The following is a 13,477-nucleotide window of genomic DNA, read 5'->3' as shown; positions in this document are numbered from 1 at the left end:
ACTTTCTTGAATTGCCCCGATTTTCACAAATGGAAACCTTAGCGAGCATCGGCGATATACAAAAATGCTCGAGTCGCCCATTGACTTCAATGGGGTTCGTTACTCGAAACGAACCCTCGAGCATCGCGGTAATTTTGTCCCGAGTAACGAGCACCCGAGTATTTTGGTGCTCGCTCATCTCTACTGCTAAAGTTGAAAAGTTGCCTGTATATTTTATGAACATGGAGCAATAAAGGCTAATTTTTTATTGAACACACCGTTGATGCTGCCACTTGCTGCGAACATTTAACTACTGAGGGTACTGAAGGTCCATGGTCCCCACTGTGGCTTGGCTTGCTGTGATACCTCTGCTGATTTTTTGCATTTGAAGTGAGTGCCTCGGGATTTCCTTTGCTTTGGACTACATGCTAACTGGTCAGTGCTGCTCATGTGGCCTGCAATGGTTAATCAAAGCAGGTGTAGGGTCTTAGACTAATGATGCTACTAGTGTACAGGTAGTCAGAGAGGCTGGTCAGGCACCTTTGTTTCTCCAGACCCGGAGGGTCGCTTCAACTAAATACATTCAGCTTTGCTGATTTCCTTTTAAAACTATGTAACTTTTCACATACTTTTAAATTTGTACATTGCAAAAAATAAATAAATACACAAAATCACTACAGCTAAATAAATACTAGATGTATTTTCCAAGCTCTGCTGTGAGCGCAGCCCAAGCCTCATGCCTGCTGCTGATATGGATTTTCAATTGACAGCATTACAAATGAATCTACATAGTCCAACCCCGTGTCTATCACAGTTATGTTTGCAGAATTCTGGAGAGGCATGCAAATTTTTGTGGTTTTGTCTTACAATGAAGAGCCAGTTTAGCAGCTTTTACTGAAGGCGGACTGCAAGCAATAAGTCTTTAAATGTGAAATGTATTACAAGACAATGGCAAATTGAGTAAAAAGAACAATTTGTTAAATATTTCTGTATTTATATATAAAACATCTATCAAGCACACATATATACACAATGTGTAATGATTGGCTGTAAGTTATACACTTAGGAAATCAAACTCAATCACATTATTTAATTCAACCCCGCAGGAGAGTGCAGTCCTCAATACTTAAAGGAGTTTTCCAGGCAGCGCCGGCTGTCAGTACTGGGATACACTGGGGTCATTGCGGAAGCCGCTGCTCCGACACCCTGTATAGTGGCTGTTGTTCGTAATTGCAGGTGCAGCTCTCATTGAAATCAATAGGAACTGCGCTTGTAATTGCAGGCTGGGGTCCCATTGTTGTGTCCTGTGCCTGCAATTACGAACGCCGGCCACTCTACAGGGTTCAGAGCAGTGGCTTCCATTCCGATGCAGTGTATCCCAGCTCCCAGCAGTGACAGCCGGCACTGCCCAGAAAACCCCCTTAACTTTCTAGAAAGTTTGTAAACTTTCCATAAAACGACTATGTCCAAATGAAGAAGACATGAAACAGTGATGGATCCAGAGGAGGTGGCGAGTTCTCCTTCGATGGAAGTCCTCAGAGGCTGGACAGACATCTGTCTGGGATTATTTAGTAATCATGCATTGAGCAGGGGGTTGGACCCGATGACCCTGGAGGTACCTTCCAACTCTACCATTCTATGACTATTAAAATAATCTAAGGTAGAAGTGATTACATTTACAAAACAAAACATCCCAGGAAAACATCTAAGGGATCCTTCACATGGAACAGAACATGCAACCCACAGCAGAATTTAAGACATTTTCAATTCTGCATCAAAATCCAAGCTTATGTGGACCCTTGGGTGACAGAGTCTCAGTGTGCCCCTTTACAGTGTGTCCCGATACATGCTGCAGTATATCTGCAGCAGCACATACAGTGAGCATGTAATGGTAGATACCATCTCTACACAGGTGTTTTGTAGACCATTTAACTGATTACAGTATCATTAGATCCAGTGATCACAGGTAATGTCCTTTTTGACTGGAATTATTCAGTTTCCTTTTTTTCCTGTATCGGGTCCAGGCCATCATGATGACTTCTCCCGGCTACAACTTGTCTCTGTCTCCATTTACTAATAGTGCCCCCTTTCAAAAATAAAGCACCCGTTTTCTCCATTTTAGAAACAATGCCTGATTTTAAATAATGTCCCAGTTTAACCCCTTTCAGAAATTATGTCTAATTCCCCCTTTTAATAATAATACTTCCTTTTAGTAATAATGCCCTCTTTTACTAGTAATACGCCCTTTTCAGAAATAATGCCCCTTTTACTAATACTACTCCCAATGGGCACTGCTATCCACTGCTACTTTCACGTCATGAGATCATGTGAAAAACACAAGTACGGTGCAGATTGTCACATGATTGGACAGTGGCGTCCATTACAGCTGCTGGGGAGTGGCAGGAGAGGAGAGTATAGACTTTTTTTTACATGCTTTAAATTAACATCAGGGGGCCCAACTGTTGTGCCTCAACCAGCAACCTGGTTCCCCCTGTGACCCATCTCTGGTTGCTAAATAGAGTGGGCACCCCCTAAATCAGCGGCTGGGTATCTGCCTGGTGCTGATGCCAGATCTGAAATTTTGTTTTGTCTTAAACATTTTTTAAGAACTTTTGGTGATTTTTTTTTCTTAAATTAAAAAAAAAATCCTAAAATCCTACATTTGTCACACTGACCACACAGCCTAATCATAGGCTGATACGTCTTGATCTAGTGAAAACTTTACAGTAGTCATCTCACTGACATCACAGGCAGGATTACACTGAGAGGTGATGCCTATATGTAGATAACACAGGACCGACCATTCACATTAGGTATAAACTGTGACCATCTACTCCCCCTCTATAAAATGACCCCTGCAGGTCACAGAGCATGTCTAGAACAGTCTCCCATACAAGTCAGCGGGTCCCTTCCTGTCCATTGTGTAAATGCCCCTGGAGACTGCTGAAAAGTATATGTCTAAATGCTGTTAAATGTGGCGCAGGAAAGATGGCTGTCCCCATAGTCATGTACAGACAGCAGAATAAAAAAATTTCCACAATCAGAAAATAAAAACAGATTTGAAAAATGAAAAATGTTTCTTTATCTGGCTTTAATTAATAAATTTTAAAAAATGGTGCCATGATCCCTTTAAGCTTCCTTCTCAGATCATTTTGTTGTGGCTTTTCTTTTTTAACAAGCTTGTTTGGGTAGCAGCTTTTTTTATATAGTCTATGGCAAAACACCAGAAGAAAAAGCATTTTGAAATATGGCTCTGACCCAAAAAAGCACCAAAAGTGAAGAAAATCTCCATAAAAAATGCACTTTCTACAGTGCACTTTATAACTCCATATATATATATATATATATATATATATATATATATATATATATATATATATACTTTCTGAAAATTCTACTTGTGAAACCATCCTAAACAACTGCCAACCTCTGTAGCCTCAGCTGGGGTAATTGCTCCTGACAACGGAAACTGGAAGGAAATTGGATTAATGGGAGGGTACAGATGCAGCAAAGTTTATTTATGATAACTTTCTATGCATCACTTTACTTACTCTTTTGGTTACTCTACATAGCCTTTTGTTCTGTTAAGATAGGGTAAGAAAAGTTTTTTAATGGCTTAAGGTAAGATAATGGGCAGAAAGTTATTGCAGACAAGTGAAAATCTGCTACATCTGTAATAAGGTAGAAATCACCTTTTTTTACCTAAAAGTCTGTAGTGAACTAAGTCCAGTTTAGCAGAACTATAGAAAGTGGGGATTGTGTGGTATAAACGAGGATGCTGAAATAGACACATATTGTGGCCATTTGAAAGTGGTTTATCTTTGAGAAATAAAATACATCATATAGACAGAGGAGTAAACTATGGATACTGTAGATCAAATTGGATACCATAGGTACAATTGTTCCACAATGAGAACGGCACTCAGACAGCCAACCCTGGTGGTGAGATGGTACAAGGATACATTACTGTCTCAAGACCAAAATAACAACCTTAGGATGTCTCATGATCCGTCTACTAGCTGAAGCTAAAAATGTGCAAGCCAGTGATTCCAAGCAGAGGAGAAAATATACAATTTTGTATCTGTAGGTTTTTAGAAGTAGAAAAATGGGACGTGGGACTTTTCATAAACGTATTACATTGTATTTTATATAACGCCTGGGAAACAATGTAGATGAAAGGATTCATTCACCAATTCCACTAGTTTTGACTTTTGATGTTCTGTTTTACTCCTGATCTTTGTAAAGTGATGACTTTTAGACTACATGTAGAGAACTTAGCAAGCAGTCGGGTAATATGACTATTTATGTCTTGCTTTATAAAGAATATGTCAAACCACTTATACACAGTGATATATTACAGCTCTATACAAGTATGAGTTGTACACAGGGATAATACATCAACCATACAAGCATTATCTCCCTAATATGGTTCTGGCCAGAGGCACATGGAGTACTATTGAACTTTAGGGACTGTGGGTCACCTTACATGCTTTGTGTACATGGCTCCATTGTGTACATCATTCTTGAAGGAATTAGGGCTATAGGCACAAAAATATTAAATGTGGCTGTGTGGAGTTGGCTGCAAGTCTTTAGTGGCGTAGAATGTGAACCATGTGATTGTCAAAATAAATTATCTAGTTGGTAGAGGCTTGAAATTTAATTTTTTAAATTTCACTCCTTAATTCTAAACACATTGACACATCTCCCAATCAAAGTTGGTGTACAATGTGTCTGTGATAGGAGAAGTAACATACATATGGTAAGAGATTGACGTTAGTATTACAGGCCAAAGCTAAATCTATATTTTTACCACCCAGAGTCATGGGAGATTTCGGCAGCAGATAATCTAGATTGAAATGCATTTTTGTGAAGTTTAAAGTGTGTAAATTCCGTTTGGTAAAGTTATTCAAATCTCCAACTAGTAGGATGGGCGCTTGTGTATCGACTATCATGTTTTCACTGATCTTCTTTGTAGTCTCAGAGTAAAGGTGCATTTACACTCAAAGATTATTGCTCAAAAAATGACTTTTGAGCAATCATTTTGCATAAACTACTACTGGGTACTAATGCCTATTAGTACCAATTAGTAGCATGTGAGCCGCCGGGAGCTGTATTTAGAGAACAGACCACCCGCTGTTCCCTTTATTCTGCCAGGGGGCTGACAGCTGAGACAATGTAATCAGCACTCCACAGGCAGAACATGACATGTGGTCTGTCTTATCAGCTCTTCTGCTGAACAATGGATTTCATGCCGAACTGAAAATCATCACTTGGCAGAAAAGTGAAAGATGGGCACATTTACACGCAACGATTATCGCTCAAAATATGGCGTTTAAACGAATTTTCAGCGACAATCGTTGTGTCTAAATGGGCCTTAAGTTGCATTTCCAAATCAGAGATGGAGACATGACGCTAGCTCGCCTTAACTTTGAGTCACTCCTGATAAGTCTTTTCACACATTAGTAATTTTAGACTTTGTGTAATTTTCATGAGCCGCTCTATCTTCTTTTATGTGTTGTCAATAATTTTTAAGCCATTTATTAGCCATATATAGAGCAACATTTTTTAATCCCAATTTTTTTAAAAGCTCACTATTTGCTTTTTTCCTCATATACTTGTAGAACTGAAATGAATCAAACACCCCCTCACATGACATGATAGCATGCCAAAGTCCAGAGCTACACTAATTTTTAGACGTACATGGATTTTAGTACCTCAAGATAAAGGCTCTATTGTATCGCCCAATAACGTCATTCGGCAGTCAGACTCTTGTTGCTAGGTACATTGGTCCTTCCTCTTTGTAATGAGATATGTAACACTGTCGTCGTACCTGTTGTACAGAAATTATTTTGATTTCGAAACTTTCAAGTTTTTGTAACGTTCACTCGCCCAAGTACGGTTCCCAAACTATAGACATAGTCTACATGAATTGGCTAAATACAAAGATATGAGTAAAAGTAGGAACTCAAACTCAAAATCTTATCAATTGTTATTATCACATACAACTATGGCCAAGACCCCTTTTACAAAGGCTGGATGGAATCGTTTATATCTGAGCGAAATCATGTAAATTTATACCCAGACTGAACGACAAACGAGAATTTGTTCGCTTCTTGTTTGTCGTTCAGTTTCTGCATGCTTACTGTAATGGAGCCAGGCAGGCTGAAACAAGTAGTCCTGTGTAAAAGGGCCATAAGCTAGGCTTCATTCATGGTTGTTGTTGTTAGCCGTTTAGTCGTTCACAAGCCTTGGTGACCCCAAAGGCGTTGAGTGATATCCATGCCAGTATCAGCTTTGACAGTATGAAGCCATCATGTTCTTTGGCACCAGGTCTTTTGCCACTGATCTGTCCAAACATTATAGATTTTTCTAGCGACTCTGCTCGCATTACATGGCCAAAATATGTGAGTATGAGCCGGGCCATCTTGCCCCCAGTGATATATCGGGTCTTATACGATTCAGGACTTCTCTGTTTGTTACTCTTGTCGTCCAGGGTATACACAGCAGCTTTCACCAGCACCACAGCTCAAAAGCATCTTTGTAAAGAGAAAGCCTAGTTAGGCCAGTTACTAGCCTTCAGAACCTTAAGTGAGATCATTTCCCATTTGTATGTGATTCTATTTTGCTTATCTGTAATGTACGATAAAAACATGAATAAAATCCTTTTGAACCGAAACAAGAAGGGTGAGAGGGTGCAGCCCCGTCGGAAGCCTTTGCCAATCCTAAACCAATCTGTGTCCCCATACTGTGTTCTCACAGTGGCTTCTTGATTGGTGATTCTATTAGCTTGGCTTGATGTGCCGATACGTCCAGCTCTTGTAGGCCCTGCCACAGCTTGTCATGGTCGACACAGTCAAAGGCCTTGATGCAGTCGATGAAGCTTCATTCATACTTGCTATATTTATAACAGATTTGTGCTACAGATTCTGCGATAAAGCACAGTACACGTGAATGGGGTCCAGAAAACAGGTAGATTTTAGAGTATGCTGTGGACTTGAAATTAGTTTTGAAAATTTGCCGTATTGCAGGTTTTCCCAATGGCAAAATTCAAAGGTCAAAAGTGCAACAACATCCGCATCTGCAAAATCTGCATTTGAATACAAGGCAAGCATAAATAATATGTCTTATCTCCTTCTTCCTAGCATAGGTGTGTTTGATATAGCAGAACGTAACTTTCAATGCATTAACAACCCACACAGGGATTTTTGTTTGCAGTTCCATACATAATGCTTTGCCAAAATCAATATTGGTGCATACAGGCTATCTTGGCCAAAATGATAGGATATCAACACAATAGTATGATTGCTATCATCTCTTGAACATTGTGGTTTTCAAAAAGGTGTACAGTCCATGAGCATGACAAATTAACATGTGAAAGGTTATTTCCACTTCAGGACGGTTTTATAATTGCAACAGCATGCCCTGTGGTTTATAGGAGAGAGCTTTAGTGGGTGTAATTAGAGCAGAAAGCCCTTGGATCTCAGCCCTGAGCTCCCAACTAAACAAAGGGAATCAATTACCCAATTATAGTCTATGGAGATCTAAATCTAAAAGAGAAAATCTCAACCAAGAGCTCTGCAGGCTCCAAGGCAAGAATGTGGACTATATTATTAAAGGGAAATAACATTCAAAAAGTTTAACTAATGAAATATCAAGATCCAATTAATAGAGTTTTTTGCATGAAATACATGAGCAGTAAACTCCGGAGCAACTTTACATGTTATCAGTAATCCCTACTAAATAGATAACACTAATAAATAATACAGTATTTCTCCTGTTGGGCCTTATTAACACAACACACAAGTGTGGTGCAGATTTTCATGCATTTTTTTCCTAGTTTGGAGGAGGAATTAATCTAAGATTCAAAAAAGTATAACGCTAAAGCTTAAAGAACTTTTCCAGACAGCATCGGCTGTCAGTACCAGAATACACTGGGGTCGGAGTGGAAGCCACTGCTCCAACCCCGCTTGTAATTGCAGGCGCTGCTTTCATTGAAATCAATGGGAGCTGCGATTGTGATTGCAGCGGGCTCCCATTGATTTCAATGAGACCTGTGCTTGCAATTACAAGCACTGGCCACTACACAGAAGTCAGAGCAGTGACTTCTGCTCCGACCTTCGTATATCTTAGCAATGATGGCTGCTACTGCCTGTGAAACCCCTTAACTTTCTCCTGCATGCTTTGCAGTGTCAGTAGGAGTTATTTAAATAATAAGCTAGGAAATTTATGTAAATGGCAAATTGAATTTCAAAAAAGTGTCTTGCGTGAGCTTTCAACGGTTGGAGCCACTTTAAAGACCAAGTGCAATCAGAAAATAATCTATCATTTAAATCAGGTTTTTATGCTAAACATATTTAATATTAATTGTTGGTGATTTTTTTTTAAATTTTCGATGTGGCAATCTGTATTTAAAAAAATATTAATCAGTAAAAAAAAAATATATACATATGGGATGATACATTCCATCTAATGGCCACTAGTAAAGCACTTGCTTATAAGTTCACAGATATAATAACAGCTTCTGCAATGGTCCATATGCAAAATGCAAACTACCTTAAACAATGTCTGCATTCTGCTGATCGCTTCTGCAGGACACCAGCAAGGAACTTTAATTCTCTGCAGCTTGCCAGGTTCATTTTTATTTATTATTATACAAAATGTATTATTGATTTTAGAAAGTCCATTTAAAGGTATAACACAAAGATATGCTTATATTACAAATTAGTAAAAATTGAACAGAAAAAAAGGTTCAACTTCAGGGCTGATGAACAAGATCATATTAAAGATGTTGTACAAATTTATGTCCTATGCTCAGTTCCTTGAGCCTGTGTGTGATTTAATGGGGAAGTACACCCATAGTCAGTAACATCCCTCCTCTAGATGTTTTCAGAATTGAATGAAACTTTCTGTCTATGATTGTAACATTGATATAAATAAGTGATTACAGTATAAGAGCAAAAGGATCATTTTTGCAGAGAGCTGACCCCTTGTAGAGAGGCTCTAGTACCCTGTTGTACCGTCTCTAGCTTGGGTACAAGATGTGATAGGGCGGGCATGGAGGCTCTAGTACCCTGTAGTACTGCCTGTAGCTTGAATTCAAGATATGATACGGGTGAACATGGAGGCTTTAGTAGCCTGTTGTACCACCTCTAGCTTGGATACAAGATATGATACGGGTGAACATGGAAGCTCTAGTACCCTGTTGTACCGCCTCTGGCTCCATTACAAGATGGGATATGGGAAGATGTAGTGGCCCAGAACACCATCCTGGTCCTCTCCATAAATGTCATATATGTTTGTCTTATGTAGATGCACTGTACAAAGCTAAGCAGCTCTGGTCATATCCAGTGTGTGTGTGTTGCACAGCTGCAGCACTTGAGAGGTTAACAGTAATAAAATCATTGCCTGCATGTGAATGTATCAGTTTGTCATGTGGTATGAGTGAGGGTATAAATAGGAGTGCTTGAGAGCGGGAAAGAAGTTAAAGTCCATCTTCAGGAGATGCATACTGAGGGTGGCTTCACACGAGAGTGTTTTTGTGCGTACATAAGTGCGCACTCATGTACGTGCAAAAACACGCATGAATGCAGGTCCGTGCATTGTTTTCAATGGAGCCGTGGCTGCTGCCGGTGGCTCCATTAAAAACAATGGTCTGCTAGCACCCCTGTATTCTTTTTCAGGGAAGGGCTTTACATATAACCCGTTTATTGGCATTCCCTATCCTAGGGGTGCCAAAGGTGGCCTGCAATCCTGCTCTGGCCTTGGCTACGTGTCATTCCTGGGGGACCAGAGCCTGGTAAGTGCCGCTGTAACCAGCCAACACTTATCCCTCCCATCTCTACACAGTAGTAAAGTGTCCAGGGTCATCCCTCTGTGGTGTTGCACAGGTATTGAAGGCTCTAGTGCTCAGTTGAACCACCTTTCGATTGGTTACAAGATGTGATATGGGCAGGCATGGAAGCACTAGTATCCTGTTACGTCACCTCTAGCTTGGATACAAGATAGCATACAGGTGGTAAGGAGACTCTAGTACCCTATTAGGTCACCTCTAGATTAGATGCAAGATGTGATATAGGTGGGCATGGAGGCTCTAGTACCCCATTGGGTCACCTCTAGCTTGGAAACAAGATGCAATACAGGAGGGCATGGGGGCTCTAGTACCCTATTGTACTGCCTCTAGCTTAGATACAAGATGTGATACGGGTGGGCATGGAGGCTCTAGTACCCTATTGTACTGTCTCTAGCTTAGATACAAGATATGATACGGGTGGGCATGGAGGCTCTAGTACCCTGTTGTACCACCTCTAGTTTGGATACAAGATGGGATACAGGTGGTAAGGAGACTCTAGTACCCTATTAGGTCACCTCTAGATTAGATGCAAGATGTAATATGGGTGGGCATGGAGGCTCTAGTACCCCATTGGGTCACCTCTAGCTTGGATACAAGATGTGATACGGGAGGGCATAGAGGCTCTAGTACCCTATTGTACTGCCTCTAGATTAGAAACAAGATGTGATACGGGTGGGTATGGAGGCTCTAGTACCCTATTGTACTGCCTCTAGCTTAGATACAAGATATGATACTGGTGGGCATGGAGGCTCTAGTACCCTGTTGCACCACCTCTAGCTTGGATACAAGATGGGATACAGGTGGTAAGGAGACTCTAGTACCCTATTAGGTCACCTCTAGATTAGATGCAAGATATGATATGGGTGGGCATGGAGGCTCTAGTACCCCATTGGGTCACCTCTAGCTTGGATACAAGATGTAATATGGGAGGGCATTGAGGCTCTAGTACCCTATTGTACTGCCTCTAGCTTAGATACAAGATGTGATACGGGTGGGCATGGAGGCTCTAGTACCCTGTTGTACCACCTCTAGCTTGGATACAAGATGTGATACAGGTGGCATGGAGGCTCTAGTACCTTGTTATACTGCCTCTAGCTTGGCTACAAGATGTGATACGGGTGGGCATGGAGGCTCTAGTACCCTGTTGTACCACCTCTAGCTTGGATACAAGATGGGATACAGGTGGTAAGGAGACTCTAGTACCGTATTAGGTCACCTCTAGATTAGATGCAAGATATGATATGGGTGGGCATGGAGGCTCTAGTACCCCATTGGGTCACCTCTAGCTTGGATACAAGATGTAATACGGGAGGGCATTGAGGCTCTAGTACCCTATTGTACTGCCTCTAGCTTAGATACAAGATGTGATACGGGTGGGCATGGAGGCTCTAGTACCCTGTTGTACCACCTCTAGCTTGGATACAAGATGTGATACAGGTGGCATGGAGGCTCTAGTACCTTGTTATACTGCCTCTAGCTTGGCTACAAGATGTGATACGGGTGGGCATGGAGGCTCTAGTACCCTGTTGTACCACCTCTAGCTTGGATACAAGATGGGATACAGGTGGTAAGGAGACTCTAGTACCGTATTAGGTCACCTCTAGATTAGATGCAAGATATGATATGGGTGGGCATGGAGGCTCTAGTACCCCATTGGGTCACCTCTAGCTTGGATACAAGATGTAATACGGGAGGGCATTGAGGCTCTAGTACCCTATTGTACTGCCTCTAGCTTAGATACAAGATGTGATACGGGTGGGCATGGAGGCTCTAGTACCCTGTTGTACCACCTCTAGCTTGGATACAAGATGTGATACAGGTGGCATGGAGGCTCTAGTACCTTGTTATACTGCCTCTAGCTTGGCTACAAGATGTGATACGGGTGAGCATGGAGGCATAAGAGTTCCGTTTGGTATCCTGCAGCATATCACCCCACATTTACTGTAACTGAGCCTCTCATAGGCTGTCTAAGTTTGTGTCCCAGATGATCCCATACATGTTCTACTGGTGATAAATCTGGTGACTTGGCAGCCATGGAAGTGTGACAATGTTGTGGAGACATTCCTGTGACCCCCTTGTCTGTACGGCTGAGAATTATCCTGCTAGAAAATGCCTCTTGGAGGCCGCCATGAGAGGAACACATGTGGCTGCAGGATGTCCTGAACATATTACTGAGCTGTTAGTGTCCCTCATACCACTACCAACCGACATCATATGTTATGGCCCCCAGACCATCACATCAGCAGTGGGGGCAGTGTGCCGCTCCAAAGGATAGAAATGATTGAGGTGCTCACCCATAGGTCTTCAGATATGAACACAGCCTTTGTTAGTGCTCTAACTAAATTTGGATCCATCACTGAGGACAACCCGGTTCCACTTTGTATCATCCAGTAACATCGTCCACGAGACCACTGCAAACGGAGGCAATAGTCGGTGTCAAAAGCAGTATACATAATGGGTGTCGTGAGACCAAATATTCTTTGGCCAAGAGCCTGGAAATGGTTCTGACAGACACAGGGGCCTGTAACAATGGTGACACCTGTCTCTGATAGACAACAAAACAGTTGGAGCTGCTTGTGCTTGTCAGATGGTCAGACAGTCCTCTTCATTGTTGGTCTGTTGAGGGCCTCCTGAGTCTAGTCACCTTGGGTGCCCTCACACGTCCACTTGTCCCAACACCTCCTACCAGTCTGATCAGAACGGCCAGTGGGGGACAATTCATTATTACGACCATCCAGCGTCTCACATCCCAATAATGCGCCCCTCTCAGACTCTGGTAACGGGGTGAAAGCTCTTCTCTGCATTGTAGAGGTGTCTAGTGGTCAACAAGCTCTACACAAGCAGAAGAAGAGGTCGCTACACTCAAGGAGCCTCTGAGGCTTTCAGGTGACAAGACCGTTCAGCTTGATAAAGACCATAGACGTGGTCGAAACATTGCTGATCATTGTGTGGAGATACAATAAAGAATGCATCTTTGATGCAGAGGATTTTATTGAAGATTCCCATGTGCTGCTCTCTTTCTCTACAATTTGCATTGTGATGTGGATTTGTGAAGACCGGATCCATCTATGAGCATGCACCTTTACGGCTCCCCTAAGAACTGTTTTTTTTGCTGTGCTGCTGGTAACTCTCTATTAATACCGCTCATCTAATCACACCACAACTCTAATCATTTGCATATCTGCCTGAAATGTAACTGCAAGCTGAGTTTTGCAGCAAAACGACAACTTCTAGGGGCGGGATTGTTTTTTTCTACAAAGATATTTTACATAAATATTTTTCTCTCTCCTGGATTTATGTGAAATCTTCAAGATAAAAAATATGTGACAGACTCCATTGCATCAATTATCTTTGGAAATACAGTGGAAACGCCATGTGACAACACCTGAAATACCTACACCCTGTACTACAGACCCATACATATTCAGAGTGCTGCAGCACAGGAGTGTTCTTGCTTCATGCATGGACCCTTAAGAGCTTGGCCATGATTTTTAAGCAGTTATAGTGTTATGATAGATTAGATAATGGATCTTTCTATAGTACAAAATTCTGGTAATGTATATTAGCTTGCACCAAAAAATATACTGCAAAAAGATGATACGATAGCCAACTTTGATGTACCCGAGCCATAAATGGATTGCACTACTG

General features: G+C 41.5%; 1 protein-coding gene across 6 annotated transcripts in view; it reads right to left on the bottom strand.

The window, feature by feature from the left end:
* Positions 1 to 13,477, bottom strand: part of NGF (nerve growth factor) — a 91,279-nt gene that overhangs the window by 20,177 nt on the left and 57,625 nt on the right. Inside the window, exon 1 of one of the 6 annotated variants that reach the window (XM_066600114.1) lies at positions 5,694 to 5,744. The exons of the other annotated variants lie outside the window; for them this stretch is intronic. The gene's annotated coding sequence lies outside the window, so the exon portion shown is untranslated. Of the gene's footprint in view, positions 1 to 5,693; positions 5,745 to 13,477 lie in introns of those variants that run through there. 6 annotated transcript variants of the gene reach the window in all.

The sequence above is a fragment of the Eleutherodactylus coqui genome, chromosome 4 (assembly GCF_035609145.1).
Source record: "Eleutherodactylus coqui strain aEleCoq1 chromosome 4, aEleCoq1.hap1, whole genome shotgun sequence".
NCBI lineage: Eukaryota > Metazoa > Chordata > Amphibia > Anura > Eleutherodactylidae > Eleutherodactylus > Eleutherodactylus coqui.
Note: the sequence above shows the minus strand (reverse complement) of the source record. Positions and strands in the feature narration are given on the sequence as shown.